Genomic DNA, 24,055 nt, shown 5'->3' with positions numbered 1-24,055 from the left:
CCATTATAATAGCAAACACTGAGGAAACTTAATGGCATCCTAAAAGTGGCTGTTGGACTCCATTAGTGTCCCACTGGTGCCAAGCAATTTCCAGCACCCCTGCATTGCTCCCTCAAGCTCACTTTTTCTAAGCCATAATAATACCAAACACTGAGGAAACTTAGTGGCATCCTAAAAGTAGCTGTTAGACTCCATTAGTGTCCCACTGGTGACAAGCAATTTCCAGCACCTCTGCATTGCACCCTCAAGCTCATTTTTACTAAGCCATTATAAAAGCAAACACTGAGGAAACTTAATGGCATTCTAAAAGTGGCTGTTGGACTCCATTAGTGTCCCACTGGTGCCAAGCAATTTCCAGCACCTCTGCATTGCACCCTTCTGCTTAATTTTACTAAGCTATTATAATATCAAACACTGAGGCAACTTAGTGGCATCCAAAAAGTGGCTGTTGGACTCCATTAGTGTCCCACTGGTGCCAAGCAATTTCCAGCACCTTTGCATTGCACCCTACTGCTCATTTTTACTAAGCTATTATAATAGCAAACTTTTAGGAAACTTAGTTGCATCCTAAAAGTGGCTGTTGGACTCCATTAGTGTCCCACTGGTGCCAAGCAATTTCCAGCACCTCTGCATTGCACCCTCAAGCTCATTTTTACTAAGCCATTATAATAGCAAACACTGAGGAATTTATTGGCATCCTAAAAGTGGTTGTTGGACTCCACTAGTGTCCCACTGGTGCCAATCAATTCCAAGCACCTCTGCATTGCACCCTCAAGCTCATTTTTACTAAGCTATTATAATAGCAAACACTGAGGAGACTTAGTGGCATCCAAAAAGTGGCTGTTGGACTCTATTTGTGTCCCACTGGTATCAAGCAATTTATAGCACCTCTGCATTGCCCCCTCAAACTCTTTTTTCTAAGCCATTATAATAGCAAACACTGAGGAAACTTAGTGGCATCCTAAAAGTGGCTGTTGGACTCCATGAGTGTCTCACTGGTGCCAAGCAATTTCCAGCACCTCTGCATTGCATCCTTCTGCTCATTTTTACTAAGCTATTATAATAGCAAACACTTAGGAAACTTAGTGGCATCCTAAAAGTGGCTGTTGGACTCCATTAGTGTCCCACTGGTGACAAGCATTTTTCAGCACCTCTGCATTGCACCCTTCTGCTCATTTTCACTAAGCTATTATAATAGCAAACACTGAGGAAACTTAGTGGCATCCTAAAAGTGGCTGTTGGACTCCATTAGTGTCCCACTGGTGCCAAGCAATTTCCAGCACCTCTGCATTGCAACCTTCTGCTTATTTTTACTAAGCTATTATAATAGCAAACACTGAGGAAACTTAGTGGCATCCTAAAATTGGCTGTTGGACTCCATTAGTGCCCCACTGGTGCCAAATGCCAATCAATTTCCAGCACCTCTGCATTGCAACCTCTTGCTTATTTTTACTAAACTATTATAATAGCAAACACTTAGGAAACTTAGTGGCATCCTAAAAGTGGCTGTTGGTCTCCATTAGTGTCCCACTGGTGACAAGCAATTTCCAGCACCTCTGCATTGCACCCTCAAGCTCACGTTTACTAAGCCATTATAATAGCAAACACTGAGGAAACTTAATGGCATCCTAAAAGTGGCTGTTGGAAACCATTAGTGTCCCACTGGTGCCAAGCAATTTCCAGCACCTTTGCATTGCACCCTTCTGCTCATTTTTACTAAGCTATTATAATAGCAAACTTTTGGGAAACTTAGTGGCATCCAAAAAGTGGCTGTTGGACTCCATTAGTGTCCCACAGGTGCCAAGCAATTTCCAGCACCTCTGCATTGCACCCTGAAGCTCATTTTTGCTGAGCCATTATAATAGCAAACACTTAGCCACTTTTATGATGCTACTAATTTTCCTAAGTGTTTGCTATTATAATAGCTTAGTAAAAATGAGCAGAAGGGTGCAATGCAGAGGTGCTGGAAATTGCTTGGCACAAGTGGGACACTCATGGAGTCCAACAGCCACTTTTAGGATGCCACTAAGTTTCCTCAGTGTTTGCAATTATAATGGCTTAGTAAAAATGAGTTTGAGGGAGCAATGCAGACGTGCTAGAAATTGCTTGATACCATTGGGACACAAATGGAGTCCAACAGCCACTTTTTGGATGCCACTAAGTCTTCCCAGTGTTTGCTATTATAATAGCTTAGTAAAAATGAGCTTGAGGGTGCAATGCAAAGGTGCTTGAAATTGATTGGCACCAGTGGGACACTTATGGAGTCCAACAGCCACTTTTTGGATGCCACTAAGTTTCCTCAGTGTTTGCTATTATAATGGCTTAGTAAAAATGAGCTTGAGGGTGCAATGTAGAGGTGCTGGAAATTGCTTGGCACCAGTGGGACACTAGTGGAGTCCAACAGCCACTTTCAGGATGCCAATAAGTTTCCTCAGTGTTTGCTATTATAATAGCTTAGTAAAAATGAGCTTGAGGGTGCAACGCAGAGGTGCTGGAAATTGCTTGGCACCAGTGGGACACTAATGGAGTCCAATAGCCACTTTTAGGATGCCACTAAGTTTCCTATTGGACTCCATTAGTGTCCCACTGGTGCCAAGCAATTTCCAGCACCTCTGCGTTGCACCCTCAAGCTCATTTTTACTAAGCTATTATAATAGCAAACACTGAGGAAACTTATTGGCATCCTGAAAGTGGCTGTTGGACTCCACTAGTGTCCCACTGGTGCCAAGCAATTTCCAGCACCTCTACATTGCACCCTCAAGCTCATTTTTACTAAGCCATTATAATAGCAAACACTGAGGAAACTTAGTGGCATCCAAAAAGTGGCTGTTGGACTCCATAAGTGTCCCACTGGTGCCAATCAATTTCAAGCACCTCTGCATTGCACCCTCAAGCTCATTTTTACTAAGCTATTATAATAGCAAACACTGGGAAGACTTAGTGGCATACAAAAAGTGGCTGTTGGACTCCATTTGTGTCCCAATGGTATCAAGCAATTTCTAGCACGTCTGCATTGCTCCCTCAAACTCATTTTTACTAAGCCATTATAATTGCAAACACTGAGGAAACTTAGTGGCATCCTAAAAGTGGCTGTTGGACTCCATGAGTGTCCCACTGGTGCCAAGCAACTTCTAGCACCTCTGCATTGCACCCTTCTGCTCATTTTCACTAAGCTATTATAATAGCAAACACTTAGGAAACTTAGTGGCATCCTAAAAGTGGCTGTTAGACTCCATTAGTGTCCCACTGGTGCCAAGCAATTTCTAGCACCTCTGCATTGCACCCTCAAGCTCATTTTTGCTAAGCCATTATAATAGCAAATACTGAGGAAACTTAGTGGCATCCTAAAAGTGGCTGTTGGACTCCATTAGTGTCCCACTGGTGCCAAGCAATTCCAGCACCTCTGCATTGCCACTTAAAGCTCATTTTTACAAAGCCATTATAATAGCAAACACTGAGGAAACTTAATGGCATCCTAAAAGTGGCTGTTGGACTCCATTAGTGTCCCACTGGTGCCAAGCAATTTCCAGCACCTCTGCATTGCCCCACTGGTTCCAAGCAATTTCCAGCACGTCTGCATTGCACCCTCAAGCTCATTTTTACTAAGCCATTATAATAGCAAACACTGAGGAAACTTAATGGCATCCTAAAAGTGGCTGTTGGACTCCATTAGTGTCCCACTGGTGCCAAGCAATTTCCAGCACCCCTGCATTGCTCCCTCAAGCTCACTTTTTCTAAGCCATAATAATACCAAACACTGAGGAAACTTAGTGGCATCCTAAAAGTAGCTGTTAGACTCCATTAGTGTCCCACTGGTGACAAGCAATTTCCAGCACCTCTGCATTGCACCCTCAAGCTCATTTTTACTAAGCCATTATAAAAGCAAACACTGAGGAAACTTAATGGCATTCTAAAAGTGGCTGTTGGACTCCATTAGTGTCCCACTGGTGCCAAGCAATTTCCAGCACCTCTGCATTGCACCCTTCTGCTTAATTTTACTAAGCTATTATAATATCAAACACTGAGGCAACTTAGTGGCATCCAAAAAGTGGCTGTTGGACTCCATTAGTGTCCCACTGGTGCCAAGCAATTTCTAGCACCTCTACATTGCACCCTCAAGCTCATTTTTACTAAGCCATTATAATAGCAAACACTGAGGAAACTTAGTGGCATCCTAAAAGTGGCTGTTGGACTTCATTAGTGTCCCACTGGTGCCAAGCAATTTCCAGCACCTCTGCATTGCACCCTCAAGCTCATTTTTACTAAGCCATTATAATAGCAAACACTGAGGAAACTTAGTGGCAACCAAAAGGTTGCTGTTGGACGCCATTAGTGTCCCACTGGTGCCAAGCAATTTCCAGCACCTCTGCATTGCACCCGCCAGCTCATTTTTACTAAGCTGTTTTAAAAACAAACACTGAGGAAACTTAGTGGCATCCTTAAAGTGGCTGTTGGATGCCATTAGTGTCCCACTGGTACCAAGCAATTTTCAGCACCTCTGCATTGCACCCTCAAGCTCATTTTTACTAAGCCATTAAAATAGCAAACATTGAGGAAATTTAGTGGCATCCAAAAAGTGGCTGTTGGACGCCATTAGTGCCCCACTGGTGCCAAGCAATTTCCAGCACCTCTGCATTGCACCCTCCTGCTCATTTTTGCTAAGCTATTATAATAGCAAACACTTAGGAAACTTAAGGCTACTTTACACACTGCCATATCGGTCCCGATATCGCTAGTGTGGGTACCCGCCCCCATATGTTGCGCGACATGGGCAAATCGCTGCCCGTGCCGCACAACATCACCCAGAGCCATCACACATACTTACCTGTCCGGCGATGTCGCTGTGACCGGCGAACCGCCTCCTTTCTAAGGGGGCGGTCCGTGCGGCGTCACAGCGACGTCACTGAAGTGTCACTGAACCGCCGCCCAATAGTAGCTGAGGGGCGGAGATGAGCGGGACGTAACATCCCGCCCACCTCCTTCCTTCTGCATAGCGGCCGGGAGGCAGGTAAGGGGAGCTTCCTCGTTCCTGCGGCGTCACACGCAGCGATGTGTGCTGCCGCAGGAACGAGGGACAACTTCGTTACTGCTGCAGTAACAATTTTTAAGAATGGACCCCCATGTCGCCGATTAGCTATTTTGCACGTTTTTGCAACGATGCAAAATCGCTTATCGGTGTCACACGCAACGGCATCGCTAATGTGGCCGGATATGCATCACAAATTCCGTGACCCCAACGACTCCGCATTAGCGATGTCGCAGCGTGTAAAGCCCCCTTTAGTGGCATCCTAAAAGTGGCTGTTGGACTCCATTAGTGTCCCACTGGTGCCAAGCAATTTCCAGCACCCCTGCATTGCACCCTCAAGCTCACTTTTTCTAAGCCATAATAATAGCAAACACTGAGGAAACTTAGTGGCATCCAAAAAGTGGCTGTTGGACTCCATTAGAATCCAACTGGTGCAAGAAATTTCCAGCACCTCTGCATTGCAACCTCCTGCTTATTTTTACTAAGCTATTATAATAGCAAACACTGAGGAAAATTAGTGCCATCCTAAAAGTGGCTGTTAAACTCCATTAGTGTCCCACTGGTGCCAAACAATTTCCAGCACCTCTGCATTGCACCCTTCTGCTCAGTTTTACTAAGCTATTATAATAGCAAACACTGAAGCAACTTAGTGGCATCCAAAAAGTGGCTGTTGGACTCCATTAGTGTCCCACTGGTGTCAAGCAATTTCTAGCACCTCTGCATTGCACCCTCAAGCTCATTTTTACTAAGCCATTAAAATAGCAAACACTGAGGAAACTTAGTGGCATTCAAAAAGTGGCTGTTGGACGCCATTAGTGTCCCACTGGTGCCAAGCAATTTCCAGCACCTCTGCATTGCACCCTCCTGCTCATTTTAACTAAGCTAATATAATAGCAAACACTAAGGAAACTTAGTGGCATCCAAAAAGTTGCTGTTGGACTCCGTTAGTGTCCCACTAGTGCCAAGCAATTTCCAGCACTTCTGCATTGCACCCTCCTGCTCATTTTTACTAAGCTATTATAATAGAAAACACTAAGGAAACTTAGTGGCATCCAAAAAGTGGCTGTTGGACTCCATTAGTGTCCCACTGGTGCCAAGCAATTTCCAGCACCTCTGCATTGCACCCTCAAGCTCATTTTTACAAAGCCATTATAATAGCAAACACTGAGGAATCTTAGTGGCATCCAAAAAGTGGCTTTTGGACGGCATTAGTCTCCCACTGGCGCCAAGCAATTTCCAGCACCTCTGCATTGCACCCTCCTGCTCATTTTTACAAAGCTATTATAATAGCAAACACTAAGGAAACTTAGTGGCATCCAAAAAGTGGCTGTTGGACTCCATTAGTGTCCCACTGGTGCCAAGCAATTTCCAGCACCTCTGCATTGCACCCTCCTGCTCATTTAAACTAGGCTATTATAATAGCAAACACTTAGGAAACTTAGTGGCATCCTAAAAGTGGCTATTGGACTCCAATAGTGTCCCACTAGTGCCAAGCAATTTCCAGCACCTTTGCATTGCACCCTCAAGCTCATTTTTACTAATCTATTATAATAGCAAACACTGAGGAAACTTAGTGGCATCCTAAAAGTGGCTGTTGGACTTCATTAGTGTCCCACAGGTGCCAAGCAATGTCCAGCACCTCTGCATTGCACCCTCAAGCTCATTTTTACTAAGCCATTATGATAGCAAACACTTACGAAACTTAGTGGCAACCAAAAAATTGCTGTTGGACGCCATTAGTGTCCCACTGGTGCCAAGCAATTTCCAGCACCTCTGCATTGCACCCTCCAGCTCATTTTTACTAAGCCATTATAAAAGCAAACACTGAGGAAACTTAGTGGCATCCTAAAAGTGGCTGTTGGACGCCATTAGTGTCCCACTGGTGCCAAGCAATTTTTAGAACCTCTGCATTGCACCCTCAAGCTCATTTTTACTAAGCCATTAAAATTGCAAACATTTAGGAAACTTAGTGGCATCCAAAAAGTGGTTGTTGGACGTCATTAGTGCCCCACTGGTGCCAAGCAATTTCCAGCACCTCTGCATTGCACCCTCCTGCTCATTTTTACCAAGCTATTATAATAGCAAACACTGAGGAAACTTGGTGGCATCCAAAAAGTGGCTGTTGGATTCCATTAGTGTTCCACTGGTGCCAAGCAACTTCCAGCACCTCTGCATTGCACCCTCAAGCTCATTTTTACTAAAACTTTATAATAGCAAACACTGAGGAAACTTAGTGGCATCCAAAAAGTGGCTGTTGGACTCCATTAGTGTTCACTGGTGCCAAGCAATTTCCAGCACCTCTGCATTGCCCCCTCCTGCTCATTTTTGCTAAGCTATTATAATAGCAAACACTGAGGAAACTTAGTGGCATCCAAAAAGTGGCTGTTGGACTCCAATAGTGTACCACTAGTGCCAAGCAATTTCCAGCACCTTTGCATTGCACCCTCCTGCTCATTTTTACTAGGCTATTATAATAGCAAACACTTAGGAAACTTAGTGGCATCCTAAAAGTGGCTATTGGACTCCAATAGTGTACCACTAGTGCCAAGCAATTTCCAGCACCTTTGCATTGCACCCTCAAGCTCATTTTTACTAAGCCATTATAATAGCAAATACTGAGGAAACTTAGTGGCATCCTAAAAGTGGCTGTTGGACTTCATTAGTGTCCCACTGGTGCCAAGCAATGTCCAGCACCTCTGCATTGCACCCTCAAGCTCATTTTTACTAAGCCATTAAAGAAGCAAACACTGAGGAAACTTAGTGGCATCCAAAAAGTGGCTGTTGGACTCCATTAGTGTTCACTGGTGCCAAGCAATTTCCAGCACCTCTGCATTGCCCCCTCCTGCTCATTTTTGCTAAGCTATTATAATAGCAAACACTGAGGAAACTTAGTGGCATCTAAAAAGTGGCTGTTGGACTCATTTATTGTCCCACTGGTTCCAAGCAATACCAGCACCTCTGCATTGCACCCTCAAGCTCACTTTTTCTAAGCCATAATAATAGCAAACACTGAGGAAACTTAGTGGCATCCAAAAAGTGGCTGTTGGACTCCATTAGTATCCTACTGGTGCAAGCAATTTCCAGCACCTCTGCATTGCAACCTTTTGCTTATTTTTACTAAGCTATTATAATAGCAAACACTGAAGCAACTTAGTGTCATCCAAAAAGTGTCTGTTGGACTCCATTAGTGTCCCACTGGTGTCAAGCAATTTCTAGCACCTCTGCATTGCACCCTCAAGCTCATTTTTACTAAGCCATTATAATAGCAAACACTGAGGAAACTTAGTGGCATTCAAAAAGTGGCTGTTGGACGCCATTAGTGTCCCACTGGTACCAAGCAATTTCCAGCACCTCTGCATTGCACCCTCCTGCTCATTTTAACTAAGCTAATATAATAGCAAACACTAAGTAAACTTAGTGGCATCCAAAAAGTGGCTGTTGGATTCCATTAGTGTTCCACTGGTGCCAAGCAACTTCCAGCACCTCTGCATTGCACCCTCAAGCTCATTTTTACTAAAACTTTATAATAGCAAACACTGAGGAAACTTAGTGGCATCCAAAAAGTGGCTGTTGGACTCCATTAGTGTTCACTGGTGCCAAGCAATTTCCAGCACCTCTGCATTGCACCCTGCTGCTCATTTTAACTAAGCTAATATAATAGCAAACACTAAGGAAACTTAGTGGCATCCAAAAAGTTGCTGTTGGACTCCATTAGTGTCCCACTGGTGCCAAGCAATTTCCAGCACTTCTGCATTGCACCCTCCTGCTCATTTTTACTAAGCTATTATAATAGAAAACACTAAGGAAACTTAGTGGCATCCAAAAAGTGGCTGTTGGACTCCATTAGTGTCCCACTGGTGCCAAGCAATTTCCAGCACCTCTGATTGCACCCTCAAGCTCATTTTTACAAAGCCATTATAATAGCAAACACTGAGGAATCTTAGTGGCATCCAAAAAGTGGCTTTTGGACAGCATTAGTCTCCCACTGGTGCCAAGCAATTTCCAGCACCTCTGCATTGCACCCTCCTGCTCATTTTTACAAAGCTATTATAATAGCAAACACTAAGGAAACTTAGTGGCATCCAAAAAGTGGCTGTTGGACTCCATTAGTGTCCCACTGGTGCCAAGCAATTTCCAGTACCTCTGCATTGCACCCTCCTGCTCATTTTTACTAGGCTATTATAATAGCAAACACTTAGGAAACTTAGTGGCATCCTAAAAGTGGCTATTGGACTCCAATAGTGTCCCACTAGTGCCAAGCAATTTCCAGCACCTTTGCATTGCACCCTCAAGCTCATTTTTACTAAGCCATTATGATAGCAAACACTTAGAAAACTTAGTGGCAACCAAAAAGTTGCTGTTGGACGCCATTAGTGTCCCACTGGTGCCAAGCAATTTCCAGCACCTCTGCATTGCACCCTCCAGCTCATTTTTACTATGCCATTATAAAAGCAAACACTGAGGAAACTTAGTGGCATCCTAAAAGTGGCTGTTGGACGCCATTAGTGTCCCACTGGTGCCAAGCAATTTTTAGCACCTCTGCATTGCACCCTCAAGCTCATTTTTACTAAGCCATTAAAATTGCAAACATTTAGGAAACTTAGTGGCATCCAAAAAGTGGTTGTTGGACGTCATTAGTGCCCCACTGGTGCCAAGCAATTTCCAGCACCTCTGCATTGCACCCTCCTGCTCATTTTTACCAAGCTATTATAATAGCAAACACTGAGGAAACTTGGTGGCATCCAAAAAGTGGCTGTTCTATTCCATTAGTGTTCCACTGGTGCCAAGCAACTTCCAGCACCTCTGCATTGCACCTTCAAGCTCATTTTTACTAAAACTTTATAATAGCAAACACTGAGGAAACTTAGTGGCATCCAAAAAGTGGCTGTTGGACTCCATTAGTGTCCCACTGGTGCCAAGCAATTTCCAGCACCTCTGCATTGCACCCTCCTGCTCATTTTTACTAGGCTATTATAATAGCAAACACTTAGGAAACTTAGTGGCATCCTAAAAGTGGCTATTGGACTCCAATAGTGTCCCACTAGTGCCAAGCAATTTCCAGCACCTTTGCATTGCACCCTCAAGCTCATTTTTACTAAGCCATTATGATAGCAAACACTTAGAAAACTTAGTGGCAACCAAAAAGTTGCTGTTGGACGCCATTAGTGTCCCACTGGTGCCAAGCAATTTCCAGCACCTCTGCATTGCACCCTCCAGCTCATTTTTACTATGCCATTATAAAAGCAAACACTGAGGAAACTTAGTGGCATCCTAAAAGTGGCTGTTGGACGCCATTAGTGTCCCACTGGTGCCAAGCAATTTTTAGCACCTCTGCATTGCACCCTCAAGCTCATTTTTACTAAGCCATTAAAATTGCAAACATTTAGGAAACTTAGTGGCATCCAAAAAGTGGTTGTTGGACGTCATTAGTGCCCCACTGGTGCCAAGCAATTTCCAGCACCTCTGCATTGCACCCTCCTGCTCATTTTTACCAAGCTATTATAATAGCAAACACTGAGGAAACTTGGTGGCATCCAAAAAGTGGCTGTTCTATTCCTTTAGTGTTCCACTGGTGCCAAGCAACTTCCAGCACCTCTGCATTGCACCTTCAAGCTCATTTTTACTAAAACTTTATAATAGCAAACACTGAGGAAACTTAGTGGCATCCAAAAAGTGGCTGTTGGACTCCATTAGTGTTCACTGGTGCCAAGCAATTTCCAGCACCTCTGCATTGCCCCCTCCTGCTCATTTTTGCTAAGCTATTATAATAGCAAACACTGAGGAAACTTAGTGGCATCCAAAAAGTGGCTGTTGGACTCCATTATTGTCCCACTGGTGCCAAGCAATGTCCAGCACCTCTGCATTGCACCCTCAAGCTCATTTTTACTAAGCTATTATAATAGTAAACACTGAGGAAACTTAGTGGCATCCAAAAAGTGGCTGTTGGACTCCATTAGTGTCCCACTGGTGCCAAGCAACTTTCAGCACCTCTGCATTGCACCCTCCAGCTCATTTTTACTAAGCCATTATAATAGCAAACACTGAGGAAACTTAGTGGCATCCTAAAAGTGGCTGTTGGATGCCATTAGTGTCCCACTGGTGCCAAGCAATTTTCAGCACCTCTGCATTGCACCCTCAAGCTCATTTTTACTAAGCCATTAAAATAGCAAACACTGAGAAAACTTAGTGGCATCCAAAAAGTGGCTGTTGGACGTCATTAGTAGAGATGAGCGAACCGGTCCCGGTTCGGCTCGAGGTCGGTTCGCCGAACGGAGGTCCCGTTCGAGTTCGGTTCGTCGAACGTTCGACGAACCGAACTCGAACTGCATAGGAAACAATGGCAGGCAATCACAAACACAGAAAAACACCTAGAAAACACCCTCAAAGGTGTCCAAAAGGTGACAAACAACTCACAACACAACACAAACACATGGGAAAGTGACAAGAACAAATTCTCATGCGAAAACAAAAGAGCGTAACGAGGAAAAAGAGGACGAGACACAGATATAGGCATGGCACGCCCTTCTAAAATCATGTAAAACACCGCAAGGTGACTCCAAGCGGAGTCTCCCTTTTTTCCAAAAATTGGGCCACACAGACACCCCTTCAGTGGCAGCACTTGTGCCCCAGTTGTACACTTCACAGCTACATTTGCATCAAGCACATTCAAAAATACGCTATTCTTAACCGTCCCCAGGATGACACCGGGGTAGGTAGCAAAGTCTTTGCTGAACCATGACTTGTTCATCTTGGCTTCTTTTAAAAACAATGTAAGCAAGGGTTACTCCAAGCGGAGCCTCCCTTTTTTCCAAAAATTGTGCCCCACACACACCCACCCCTTCAGTGGCAGCACTTGTACCCCAGTTGTACACTTCACAGCTAGATTTGCATCAAGCACATTCCAAAATACGCCATTCTTATCCGTCCCCAGGATGACACCGGGGTAGGTAGCAAAGTCTTTCCTGATCCCAGCTCTGTTCATCTTGGCTTTTTTTAAAAACAATGAAAGCAAGGGTTACTCCAAGCGGAGCCTCCCTTTTTTTCCAAAAATTGTGCCCCACACACACCCACCCCTTCAGTGGCAGCACTTGTGCCCCAGTTGTACACTTCACAGCTAGATTTGCATCAAGCACATTCCAAACTACGCCATTCTTATCCGTCCCCAGGATGACACCGGGGTAGGTAGCAAAGTCTTTCCTGATCCCAGCTCTGTTCATCTTGGCTTATTTTAAAAACAATGAAAGCAAGGGTTACTCCAAGCGGAGCCTCCTTTTTTCCAAAAATTGTGCCCCACACACACCCACCCCTTCAGTGGCAGCACTTGTGCCCCAGTTGTACACTTCACAGCTAGATTTGCATCAAGCACATTCCAAAATACGCCATTCTTATCCGTCCCCAGGATGACACCGGGGTAGGTAGCAAAGTCTTTCCTGATCCCAGCTCTGTTCATCTTGGCTTCTTTTAAAAACAATGAAAGCAAGGGTTACTCCAAGCGGAGCCTCCCTTTTTTCCAAAAATTGTGCCCCACACACACCCACCCCTTCAGTGGCAGCACTTGTGCCCCAGTTGTACACTTCACAGCTAGATTTGCATCAAGCACATTCAAAAATACGCTATTCTTAACCGTCCCCAGGATGACACCGGGGTAGGTAGCAAAGTCTTTCCTGATTACAGCTCTGTTCATCTTGGCTTCTTTTAAAAGCAATGTAAGCAAGGGTTACTCCAAGCGGAGCCTCCCTTTTTTCCAAAAATTGTGCCCCACACACACCCACCACTTCAGTGGCAGCACTTGTGCCCCAGTTGTACACTTCACAGCTAGATTTGCATCAAGCACATTCCAAACTACGCCATTCTTATCCGTCCCCAGGATGACACCGGGGTAGGTAGCAAAGTCTTTCCTGATCCCAGCTCTGTTCATCTTGGCTTCTTTTAAAAACAATGTAAGCAAGGGTTACTCCAAGCGGAGCCTCCCTTTTTTCCAAAAATTGTGCCCCACACACACCCACCCCTTCAGTGGCAGCACTTGTACCCCAGTTGTACACTTCACAGCTAGATTTGCATCAAGCACATTCCAAAATACGCCATTCTTATCCGTCCCCAGGATGACACCGGGGTAGGTAGCAAAGTCTTTCCTGATCCCAGCTCTGTTCATCTTGGCTTTTTTTAAAAACAATGAAAGCAAGGGTTACTCCAAGCGGAGCCTCCCTTTTTTTCCAAAAATTGTGCCCCACACACACCCACCCCTTCAGTGGCAGCACTTGTGCCCCAGTTGTACACTTCACAGCTAGATTTGCATCAAGCACATTCAAAAATACGCTATTCTTAACCGTCCCCAGGATGACACCGGGGTAGGTAGCAAAGTTTTTCCTGATTCCAGCTCTGTTCATCTTGGCTTCTTTTAAAAACAATGTAAGCAAGGGTTACTCCAAGCGGAGCCTCCCTTTTTTCCAAAAATTGTGCCCCACACACACCCACCCCTTCAGTGGCAGCACTTGTGCCCCAGTTGTACACTTCACAGCTAGATTTGCATCAAGCACATTCCAAACTACGCCATTCTTATCCGTCCCCAGGATGACACCGGGGTAGGTAGCAAAGTCTTTCCTGATCCCAGCTCTGTTCATCTTGGCTTATTTTAAAAACAATGAAAGCAAGAGTTACTCCAAGCGGAGCCTCCTTTTTTCCAAAAATTGTGCCCCACACACACCCACCCCTTCAGTGGCAGCACTTGTGCCCCAGTTGTACACTTGACAGCTAGATTTGCATCAAGCACATTCCAAAATACGCCATTCTTATCCGTCCCCAGGATGACACCGGGGTAGGTAGCAAAGTCTTTCCTGATCCCAGCTCTGTTCATCTTGGCTTCTTTTAAAAACAATGAAAGCAAGGGTTACTCCAAGCGGAGCCTCCCTTTTTTCCAAAAATTGTGCCCCACACACACCCACCCCTTCAGTGGCAGCACTTGTGCCCCAGTTGTACACTTCACAGCTAGATTTGCATCAAGCACATTCAAAAATACGCTATTCTTAACCGTCCCCAGGATGACACCGGGGTAGGTAGCAAAGTCTTTCCTGATTACAGCTCTGTTCATCTTGGCTTCTTTTAAAAACAATGTAAGCAAGGGTTACTCCAAGCGGAGCCTCCCTTTTTTCCAAAAATTGTGCCCCACACACACCCACCACTTCAGTGGCAGCACATGTGCCCCAGTTGTACACTTCACAGCTAGATTTGCATCAAGCACATTCCAAACTACGCCATTCTTATCCGTCCCCAGGATGACACCGGGGTAGGTAGCAAAGTCTTTCCTGATCCCAGCTCTGTTCATCTTGGCTTCTTTTAAAAACAATGAAAGCAAGGGTTACTCCAGGCGGAGCCTCCCTTTTTTCCAAAAATTGTGCCCCACACACACCCACCCCTTCAGTGGCAGCACTTGTGCCCCAGTTGTACACTTCACAGCTAGATTTGCATCAAGCACATTCCAAAATACGCCATTCTTATCCGTCCCCAGGATGACACCGGGGTAGGTAGCAAAGTCTTTCCTGATCCCAGCTCTGTTCATCTTGGCTTCTTTTAAAAACAATGAAAGCAAGGGTTACTCCAAGCGGAGCCTTCCTTTTTTCCAAAAATTGTGCCCCACACACACCCAACCCTTCAGTGGCAGCACTTGTGCCCCAGTTGTACACTTCACAGCTAGATTTGCATCAAGCACATTCCAAAATACGCCATTCTTATCCGTCCCCAGGATGACACCGGGGTAGGTAGCAAAGTCTTTCCTGATCCCAGCTTTGTTCATCTTGGCTTCTTTTAAAAACAATGAAAGCAAGGGTTACTCCAAGCGGAGCCTCCCTTTTTTCCAAAAATTGTGCCCCACACACACCCACCCCTTCAGTGGCAGCACTTGTGCCCCAGTTGTACACTTCACAGCTAGATTTGCATCAAGCACATTCAAAAATACGCTATTCTTAACCGTCCCCAGGATGACACCGGGGTAGGTAGCAAAGTCTTTCCTGATTCCAGCTCTGTTCATCTTGGCTTCTTTTAAAAACAATGTAAGCAAGGGTTACTCCAAGCGGAGCCTCCCTTTTTTCCAAAAATTGTGCCCCACACACACCCACCCCTTCAGTGGCAGCACTTGTGCCCCAGTTGTACACTTCACAGCTAGATTTGCATCAAGCACATTCCAAACTACGCCATTCTTATCCGTCCCCAGGATGACACCGGGGTAGGTAGCAAAGTCTTTCCTGATCCCAGCTCTGTTCATCTTGGCTTCTTTTAAAAACAATGAAAGCAAGGGTTTCTCCAAGCGGAGCCTCCCTTTTTTCCAAAAATTGTGCCCCACACACACCCACCCCTTCAGTGGCAGCACTTGTGCCCCAGTTGTACACTTCACAGCTAGATTTGCATCAAGCACATTCCAAAATACGCCATTCTTATCCGTCCCAAGGATGACACCGGGGTAGGTAGCAAAGTCTTTCCTGATCCCAGCTCTGTTCATCTTGGCTTCTTTTAAAAACAATGAAAGCAAGGGTTACTCCAAGCGGAGCCTCCCTTTTTTCCAAAAATTGTGCCCCTCACACACCCACCCCTTTAGTGGCAGCACTTGTGCCCCAGTTGTACACTTCACAGCTAGATTTGCATCAAGCACATTCAAAAATACGCTATTCTTAACCGTCCCCAGGATGACACCGGGGTAGGTAGCAAAGTCTTTCCTGATTCCAGCTCTGTTCATCTTGGCTTCTTTTAAAAACAATGTAAGCAAGGGTTACTCCAAGCGGAGCCTCCCTTTTTTCCAAAAATTGTGCCCCACACACACCCACCCCTTCAGTGGCAGCACTTGTGCCCCAGTTGTACACTTCACAGCTAGATTTGCATCAAGCACATTCCAAAATACGCCATTCTTATCCGTCCCCAGGATGACACCGGGGTAGGTAGCAAAGTCTTTCCTGATCCCAGCTCTGTTCATCTTGGCTTCTTTTAAAAACAATGAAAGCAAGGGTTACTCCAAGCGGAGCCTCCCTTTTTTCCAAAAATTGTGCCCCACACACACCCACCCCTTCAGTGGCAGCACTTGTGCCCCAGTTGTACACTTCACAGCTTGATTTGCATCAAGCACATTCCAAATCCACAAGCATTTACTCTCCCCAGGATGACACAGGGGTAGTATATTCCTTCTGGATCCATGACTTGTTCATTTTGATGAACGTCAGTCTGTCCACATTGTCACTGGACAGACGCGTGCGCTTATCTGTCAGCACACACCCAGCAGCACTGAAGACACGTTCAGAGACAACGCTGGCAGCTGGACACGACAAAATCTCCAAGGCGTAACTGGATAGCTCTGGCCATTTTTCTAGATTTGAAGCCCAAAAGGAGCAAGGCTCCATTTGCAAAGTCATGGCATTGATGTTCATTTAGAGATACTCAGGTATCATCCTCTCCAGCCGTTGACTATGTGTCAGACTTGTTGTCTCTGGTGGCCTTGCAAAGGAGGGTCTAAAAAAATTATGAAAAGATTCCATAAAATTGCTGTTACCAGCACCAGATACGGTCCTACTGGTACGGGTAGACTGTTGAAGATGACGAGACCGTCCCATGTTTGTCAAGTTACAACTGGGAGATTCACTCCCTGCACCTGCACGGTTGTTTGGTGGAAAAGCCGATCTAAGATCGAGTAACAGCTTCTGCTGATACTCCTGCATACGTGCGTCCCTTTCTATGGCTGGAATTATGTCACAAAATTTGGACTTGTACCGGGGATCTAATAGTGTGGCAAGCCAGTAGTCATCATCACTTCTAATTTTGACAATACGAGGGTCATGTTGGAGGTAGTGCAACAAGAAGGCACTCATGTGTCTTGCGCAGCCATGCGGACCAAGTCCACGCTGTATCTGTGGCATAGAGGTGCTAACCGTTCTTTCTTCCTCTGACATCTCCCCCCAACCTCTTTTAACTGAAATTTGACCAAGGTCTCCCTCATCTGCTGAGTCTTCCATGTCCATGGACAGTTCGTCCTCCATTTCTTCATGTCCTCCTGCACCTTCCTCAACATCTCAACATCTCGCCTGCTACCATGCGCCCTTGTTGATCCCTGTCCCCCATGGTCCCATGCCTGGCGCCTTGGTGATGATGAACGTCTGGACCTTGGTGATGTTGTTGTGTCTTGCGCATATGAATCCTCCTGTAGTTCATCGCCTTCCTGTTGTCCCACCCCCTGACTCCGAATAGTGTTTAGCGTCTGCTCCAGCATGTAAATGACTGGAATCGTCATGCTGATAATGGCATTGTCAGCGCTAAACATATTCGTCGCCATGTCGAAACTGTGCAGAAGGGTGCATAGGTCCTTGATCTGAGACCACTCCATCAGGGTGATCTGCCCCACCTCTGCATCTCGTTGGCCCAGGCTATACGTCATGACGTATTGCACCAGGGCTCGACGGTGCTGCCACAGTCGCTGTAACATGTGGAGAGTGGAATTCCAGCGTGTCGCCACATCGCATTTCAGGCGATGAACCGGCAGGCCGAAAGACTTCTGGAGCGATGCAAGTCGCTCAGCTGCGGCGCTTGAACGGCGGAAGTGAGCAGACAGTTTTCGTGCCCTGTTCAGAAGGCCATCTAGGCCGGGATAGTGTGTTAAAAATTGCTGCACGACAAGGTTCAACACGTGAGCCATACAAGGTACGTGTGTCACCTTGCCCAGGCGAAGGGCCGCACCCAGGTTTGCAGCATTGTCGCACACGGCCTTACCAGGCTGCAGGTTGAGTGGAGACAACCATTTATTAAACTCGGACCGCAGAGCTGACCACAACTCCTCAGCTGTGTGACTCTTATTACCAAGACATGTCAAGCTAAAGACCGCCTGATGCCGTTGCGCTCTGCTGCCAGCATAGTAATGAGGGGTGCGTGATTCCTTCTGCACAGTGAGAACGCTGGTGGCCTGACCAGGCAGGCTTGGGGCGGAGGTGGAGGACCCAGATGAGGTGGAGGAGGCAGAAGCAGTGGCGGAACTTGGACAGACAGAGGATTGACACACAAGTCGTGGGGATGGCAAGACTTGTGCAGCAGACCCTTCACCATCTATCACCATAGTTACCCAGTGCTTAGTCAGCGACATGTAACGTCCCTGTCCATGCTTACTGGTCCAAGTGTCGGTGGTGAAATGCACCCGTTCACACACAGAGTTTCTCAAGGAAGCGGTGATGTTGTGTGCGACATGCTGGTGTAGCGCGGGCACACCTTTCTTAGAGAAGTAGTGGCGACTAGGCATCTGGTACTGGGGCACAGCGACAGACATAAGGTCTCTAAAATCCTGTGTGTCCACTAGGCGGAAAGGCAGCATTTCGGTAGCCAACAGCTTACAGAGGGATAGAGTCAACCTCTTAGCTTTGTCATGGGTCGCAGGAAGTGGCCTTTTATTTGACCACATCTGAGGGACAGAGATCTGGCTGCTGTGTGTAGACGGTGTTGAGTAGGGTGTCCCTGGAAAAATGCAGGTTTGTGAGGAAAGTGCAGGCGGAGACATGATGTTGCCTTCATCCAACGTTGGTGCTATCGATGTCTGAGAGAGCTGTACACACTCACTTGTTTCCCCTTCCAAACCAACTGACGACCTACCAAGCAAACTGCCTGTTGCGGTTACAGTGGTTGAAGTTGTGGGTGGAAAACAAGGTGTGACAGCTGTCCCCACAGTCCTAGAAGATGAAGAGCGCGCGGATGCACTGGAAGGGGCAGGCGGTGGATGGTTCGCTCCGCTAGGCCGCATTGCAGCACGGTGAGCTTCCCACCGGGCCATATGATATTTATTCATGTGACGATTCATGCAAGAAGTTGTCAAACTGCTGAGGTTTTGACCTCTACTAAGAGAACCATGACAAATTTTACAGATCACATAATTTGGGCGATCTTTTTCTATGTCAAAAAAGTACCAGGCTAAGCAAGGCTTAGAGGCCATGCGACCTGTTGATCCACCACGAATAATGCTCAGAGGCAGAGTGGTGGCTGAGGATGCAGTTGTAGACGTGCTACCAGTACTCCGACTGTGTCCAGGAAGGCGCAAGGTAACTTCGTCATCAGTTGCATCCTCCTCCACCACCTCTGTTGACCTCCTCGAGTGCCTGACTGTGGGTTGACAGTAGGTGGGATCTATAACTTCATCATCAATTGTTGTGTTTGCACTCCCCTCCCCCTCAGACCGAGCCTCTTCTTGCCCTGACCGAATATTTAAGTTGTCATCCCAATCGGGTATCTGCGTCTCATCTTCATCAGTATGTTCCTCATTGTCTATAACCACAGGTGTTACAGTTTGTGACAAAGGGTCAACATTATGCTCAGAAACTTGGTCCTCACGGCCTGAATCAGAGTCACAAAGGTTCTGGGCATCACTGCAGACCATTTCCTGTTCTGTACTCACTGTAGCTTGGGAGCAGACCTCTGATTCCCAGGCTATAGTGTGACTGAACAGCTCTGCAGACTCAGCCATCTCAGTTCCACCATACTGTGCAGGGCTGATGGAGACTTCAGAGCTGGGAGAAATCAAGTTTGATTGGGATGACAACTCAGAGGACTGGTGTTTTTTGGATGCGGTACTTGAAGTGGCTGAGAGGGCACTTGTTGGACCACTTGAGATCCATTCAAGCATTTTCCTTTTTTGGCCATCATCTACCTTTGTTCCTGTTGTTCGTGTCCGTAAAAAAGGGAGCACATTGGATTGTCCACGGTAAGTAGTAGACATCTTACTTTTGCTGGTAGATGGTCCATCTTCAGCAGATGATAATGGAGCTTTGCCACCTTCCCCACGGACAAAACCTTTTTTTCCTTTTCCACCACGCCTCTTCCCCTTTCCACCAGCATCTGTCATTTTGCCACTCATGTTGATTGTGACAAGATTGTGCACTGAAAATGTGGTAGTAAAAATTGAGAGGTGGTGTAGATTGCAGTGGTGGTCGAGCTTTATTAACAGCAGAAAAATAAAGAATAAATATCCCTGACAATGCAACTACAGCCCTTAAACTGGCAGCAAAAAATGCTAGTATAATGGCTTAGTAATAATGAGTTGGAGTGTGCAATGCAGGCAGAGGTGCTGCAAATGTCTTTGCACTAGTGGGACTATAGCAAAGTCCAATAGCCACGTTTAGGATGCCACTAGGTACACTGAGTGTTTGCTAGTATAATGGCTTAGTTATAATGAGTTGGAGTGTGCAATGCAGGCAGACGTGCTGCAAATGTCTTTGCACTAGTGTGACTAGACAACAGTCCAAAAGCCACGTTTAGGATGCCACTAGGTACACTGAGTGTTTGCTAGTATAATGGCTTAGTTATAATGAGTTGGAGTGTGCAATGCAGGCAGAGGTGCTGCAAATGTCTTTGCACTAGTGGGACTAGACAACAGTCCAATAGCCACGTTTAGGATGCCACTAGGTACACTGAGTGTTTGCTAGTATAATGGCTTAGTTATAATGAGTTGGAGTGTGCAATGCAGGCAGAGGTGCTGCAAATGTCCTTGCACTAGTGGGACTAGACAACAGTCCAATAGCCACGTTTAGGATGCCACTAGGTACACTGAGTGTTTGCTAGTATAATGGCTTAGTTATAATGAGTTGGAGTGTGCAATGCAGGCAGAGGTGCTGCAAATGTCTTTGCACTAGTGTGACTAGACAACAGTCCAATAGCCACGTTTAGGATGCCACTAGGTACACTGAGTGTTTGCTAGTATAATGGCTTAGTTATAATGAGTTGGAGTGTGCAATGCAGGCAACCGTGCTGCAAATGTCTTTGCACTAGTGTGACTAGACAACAGTCCAATATCCACGTTAGGATGCCACTAGGTACACTGAGTGTTTGCTAGTATAATGGCTTAGTTATAATGAGTTGGAGTGTGCAATGCAGGCAGAGGTGCTGCAAATGTCTTTGCACTAGTGGGACTATAGCAAAGTCCAATAGCCACGTTTAGGATGCCACTAGGTACACTGAGTGTTTGCTAGTATAATGGCTTAGTTATAATGAGTTAGAGTGTGCAATGCAGGCAGACGTGCTGCAAATGTCTTTGCACTAGTGTGACTAGACAACAGTCCAATAGCCACGTTTAGGATGCCACTAGGTACACTGAGTGTTTGCTAGTATAATGGCTTAGTTATAATGAGTTGGAGTGTGCAATGCAGGCAGACGTGCTGCAAATGTCTTTGCACTAGTGTGACTAGACAACAGTCCAATAGCCACGTTTAGGATGCCACTAGGTACACTGAGTGTTTGCTAGTATAATGGCTTAGTTATAATGAGTTGGAGTGTGCAATGCAGGCAGAGGTGCTGCAAATGTCTTTGCACTAGTGGGACTATAGCAAAGTCCAATAGCCACGTTTAGGATGCCACTAGGTACACTGAGTGTTTGCTAGCATAATGGCTTAGTTATAATGAGTTGGAGTGTGCAATGCAGGCAGAGGTGCTGCAAATGCTTTGCACTAGTGGGACTATAGCAAAGTCCAATAGCCACGTTTAGGATGCCACTAGGTACACTGAGTGTTTGCTAGTATAATGGCTTAGTTATAATGAGTTGGAGTGTGCAATGCAGGCAGACGTGCTGCAAATGTCTTTGCACTAGTGTGACTAGACAACAGTCCAATAGCCACGTTTAGGATGCCACTAGGTACACTGAGTGTTTGCTAGTATAATGGCTTAGTTATAATGAGTTGGAGTGTGCAATGCAGGCAGAGGTGCTGCAAATGTCTTTGCACTAGTGGGACTATAGCAAAGTCCAATAGCCACGTTTAGGATGCCACTAGGTACACTGAGTGTTTGCTAGTATAATGGCTTAGTTAAAATGAGTTGGAGTGTGCAATGCAGGCAGACGTGCTGCAAATGTCTTTGCACTAGTGGGACTAGACAACAGTCCAATAGCCACGTTTAGGATGCCACTAGGTACACTGAGTGTTTGCTAGTATATTGGCTTAGTTATAATGAGTTGGAGTGTGCAATGCAGGCAGAGGTGCTGCAAATGTCATTGCACTAGTGGGACTATAGCAAAGTCCAATAGCCACGTTTAGGATGCCACTAGGTACACTGAGTGTTTGCTAGTATAATGGCTTAGTTATAATGAGTTGGAGTGTGCAATGCAGGCAGACGTGCTGCAAATGTCTTTGCACTAGTGTGACTAGACAACAGTCCAATAGCCACGTTTAGGATGCCACTAGGTACACTGAGTGTTTGCTAGTATAATGGCTTAGTTATAATGAGTTGGAGTGTGCAATGCAGGCAGACGTGCTGCAAATGTCTTTGCACTAGTGTGACTAGACAGCAGTCCAATAGCCACGTTTAGGATGCCACTAGGTACACTGAGTGTTTGCTAGTATAATGGCTTAGTTATAATGAGTTGGAGTGTGCAATGCAGGCAGAGGTGCTGCAAATGTCTTTGCACTAGTTTGACTATAGCAAAGTCCAATAGCCACGTTTAGGATGCCACTAGGTACACTGAGTGTTTGCTAGTATAATGGCTTAGTTATAATGAGTTGGAGTGAGCAATGCAGGCAGACGTGCTGCAAATGTCTTTGCACTAGTGCGACTATAGCAAAGTCCAATAGCCACGTTTAGGATGCCACTAGGTACACTGAGTGTTTGCTAGTATAATGGCTTAGTTAAAATGAGTTGGAGTGTGCAATGCAGGCAGACGTGCTGCAAATGTCTTTGCACTAGTGTGACTAGACAACAGTCCAATAGCCACGTTTAGGATGCCACTAGGTACACTGAGTGTTTGCTAGTATAATGGCTTAGTTATAATGAGTTGGAGTGTGCAATGCAGGCAGAGGTGCTGCAAATGTCTTTGCACTAGTGGGACTATAGCAAAGTCCAATAGCCACGTTTAGGATGCCACTAGGTACACTGAGTGTTTGCTAGTATAATGGCTTAGTTATAATGAGTTGGAGTGTGCAATGCAGGCAGACGTGCTGCAAATGTCTTTGCACTAGTGGGACTAGACAACAGTCCAATAGCCACGTTTAGGATGCCACTAGGTACACTGAGTGTTTGCTAGTATAATGGCTTAGTTATAATGAGTTGGAGTGTGCAATGCAGGCAGACGTGCTGCAAATGTCTTTGCACTAGTGGGACTATAGCAAAGTCCAATAGCCACGTTTAGGATGCCACTAGGTACACTGAGTGTTTGCTAGTATAATGGCTTAGTTATAATGAGTTGGAGTGTGCAATGCAGGCAGACGTGCTGCAAATGTCTTTGCACTAGTGTGACTAGACAACAGTCCAATAGCCACGTTTAGGATGCCACTAGGTACACTGAGTGTTTGCTAGTATAATGGCTTAGTTATAATGAGTTGGAGTGTGCAATGCAGGCAGAGGTGCTGCAAATGTCTTTGCACTAGTGGGACTATAGCAAAGTCCAATAGCCACATTTAGGATGCCACTAGGTACACTGAGTGTTTGCTAGTATAATGGCTTAGTTATAATGAGTTGGAGTGTGCAATGCAGGCAGACGTGCTGCAAATGTCTTTGCACTAGTGGGACTAGACAACAGTCCAATAGCCACGTTTAGGATGCCACTAGGTACACTGAGTGTTTGCTAGTATAATGGCTTAGTTATAATGAGTTGGAGTGTGCAATGCAGGCAGACGTGCTGCAAATGTCTTTGCACTAGTGGGACTATAGCAAAGGCCAATAGCCACGTTTAGGATGCCACTAGGTACACTGAGTGTTTGCTAGTATAATGGCTTAGTTATAATGAGTTCGAGTGTGCAATGCAGGCAGACGTGCTGCAAATGTCTTTGCACTAGTGGGACTAGACAACAGTCCAATAGCCACGTTTAGGATGCCACTAGGTACACTGAGTGTTTGCTAGTATAATGGCTTAGTTATAATGAGTTGGAGTGTGCAATGCAGGCAGAGGTGCTGCAAATGTCTTTGCACTAGTGGGACTATAGCAAAGTCCAATAGCCACGTTTAGGATGCCACTAGGTACACTGAGTGTTTGCTAGTATAATGGCTTAATTATAATGAGTTGGAGTGTGCAATGCAGGCAGAGGTGCTGCAAATGTCTTT

This window comes from Anomaloglossus baeobatrachus, chromosome 4 (assembly GCF_048569485.1).
Source record: "Anomaloglossus baeobatrachus isolate aAnoBae1 chromosome 4, aAnoBae1.hap1, whole genome shotgun sequence".
NCBI classification, from domain to species: Eukaryota; Metazoa; Chordata; class Amphibia; order Anura; family Aromobatidae; genus Anomaloglossus; species Anomaloglossus baeobatrachus.
The sequence above is the reverse complement of the archived record's forward strand: the minus strand, read 5'-3'. Positions refer to the sequence as shown.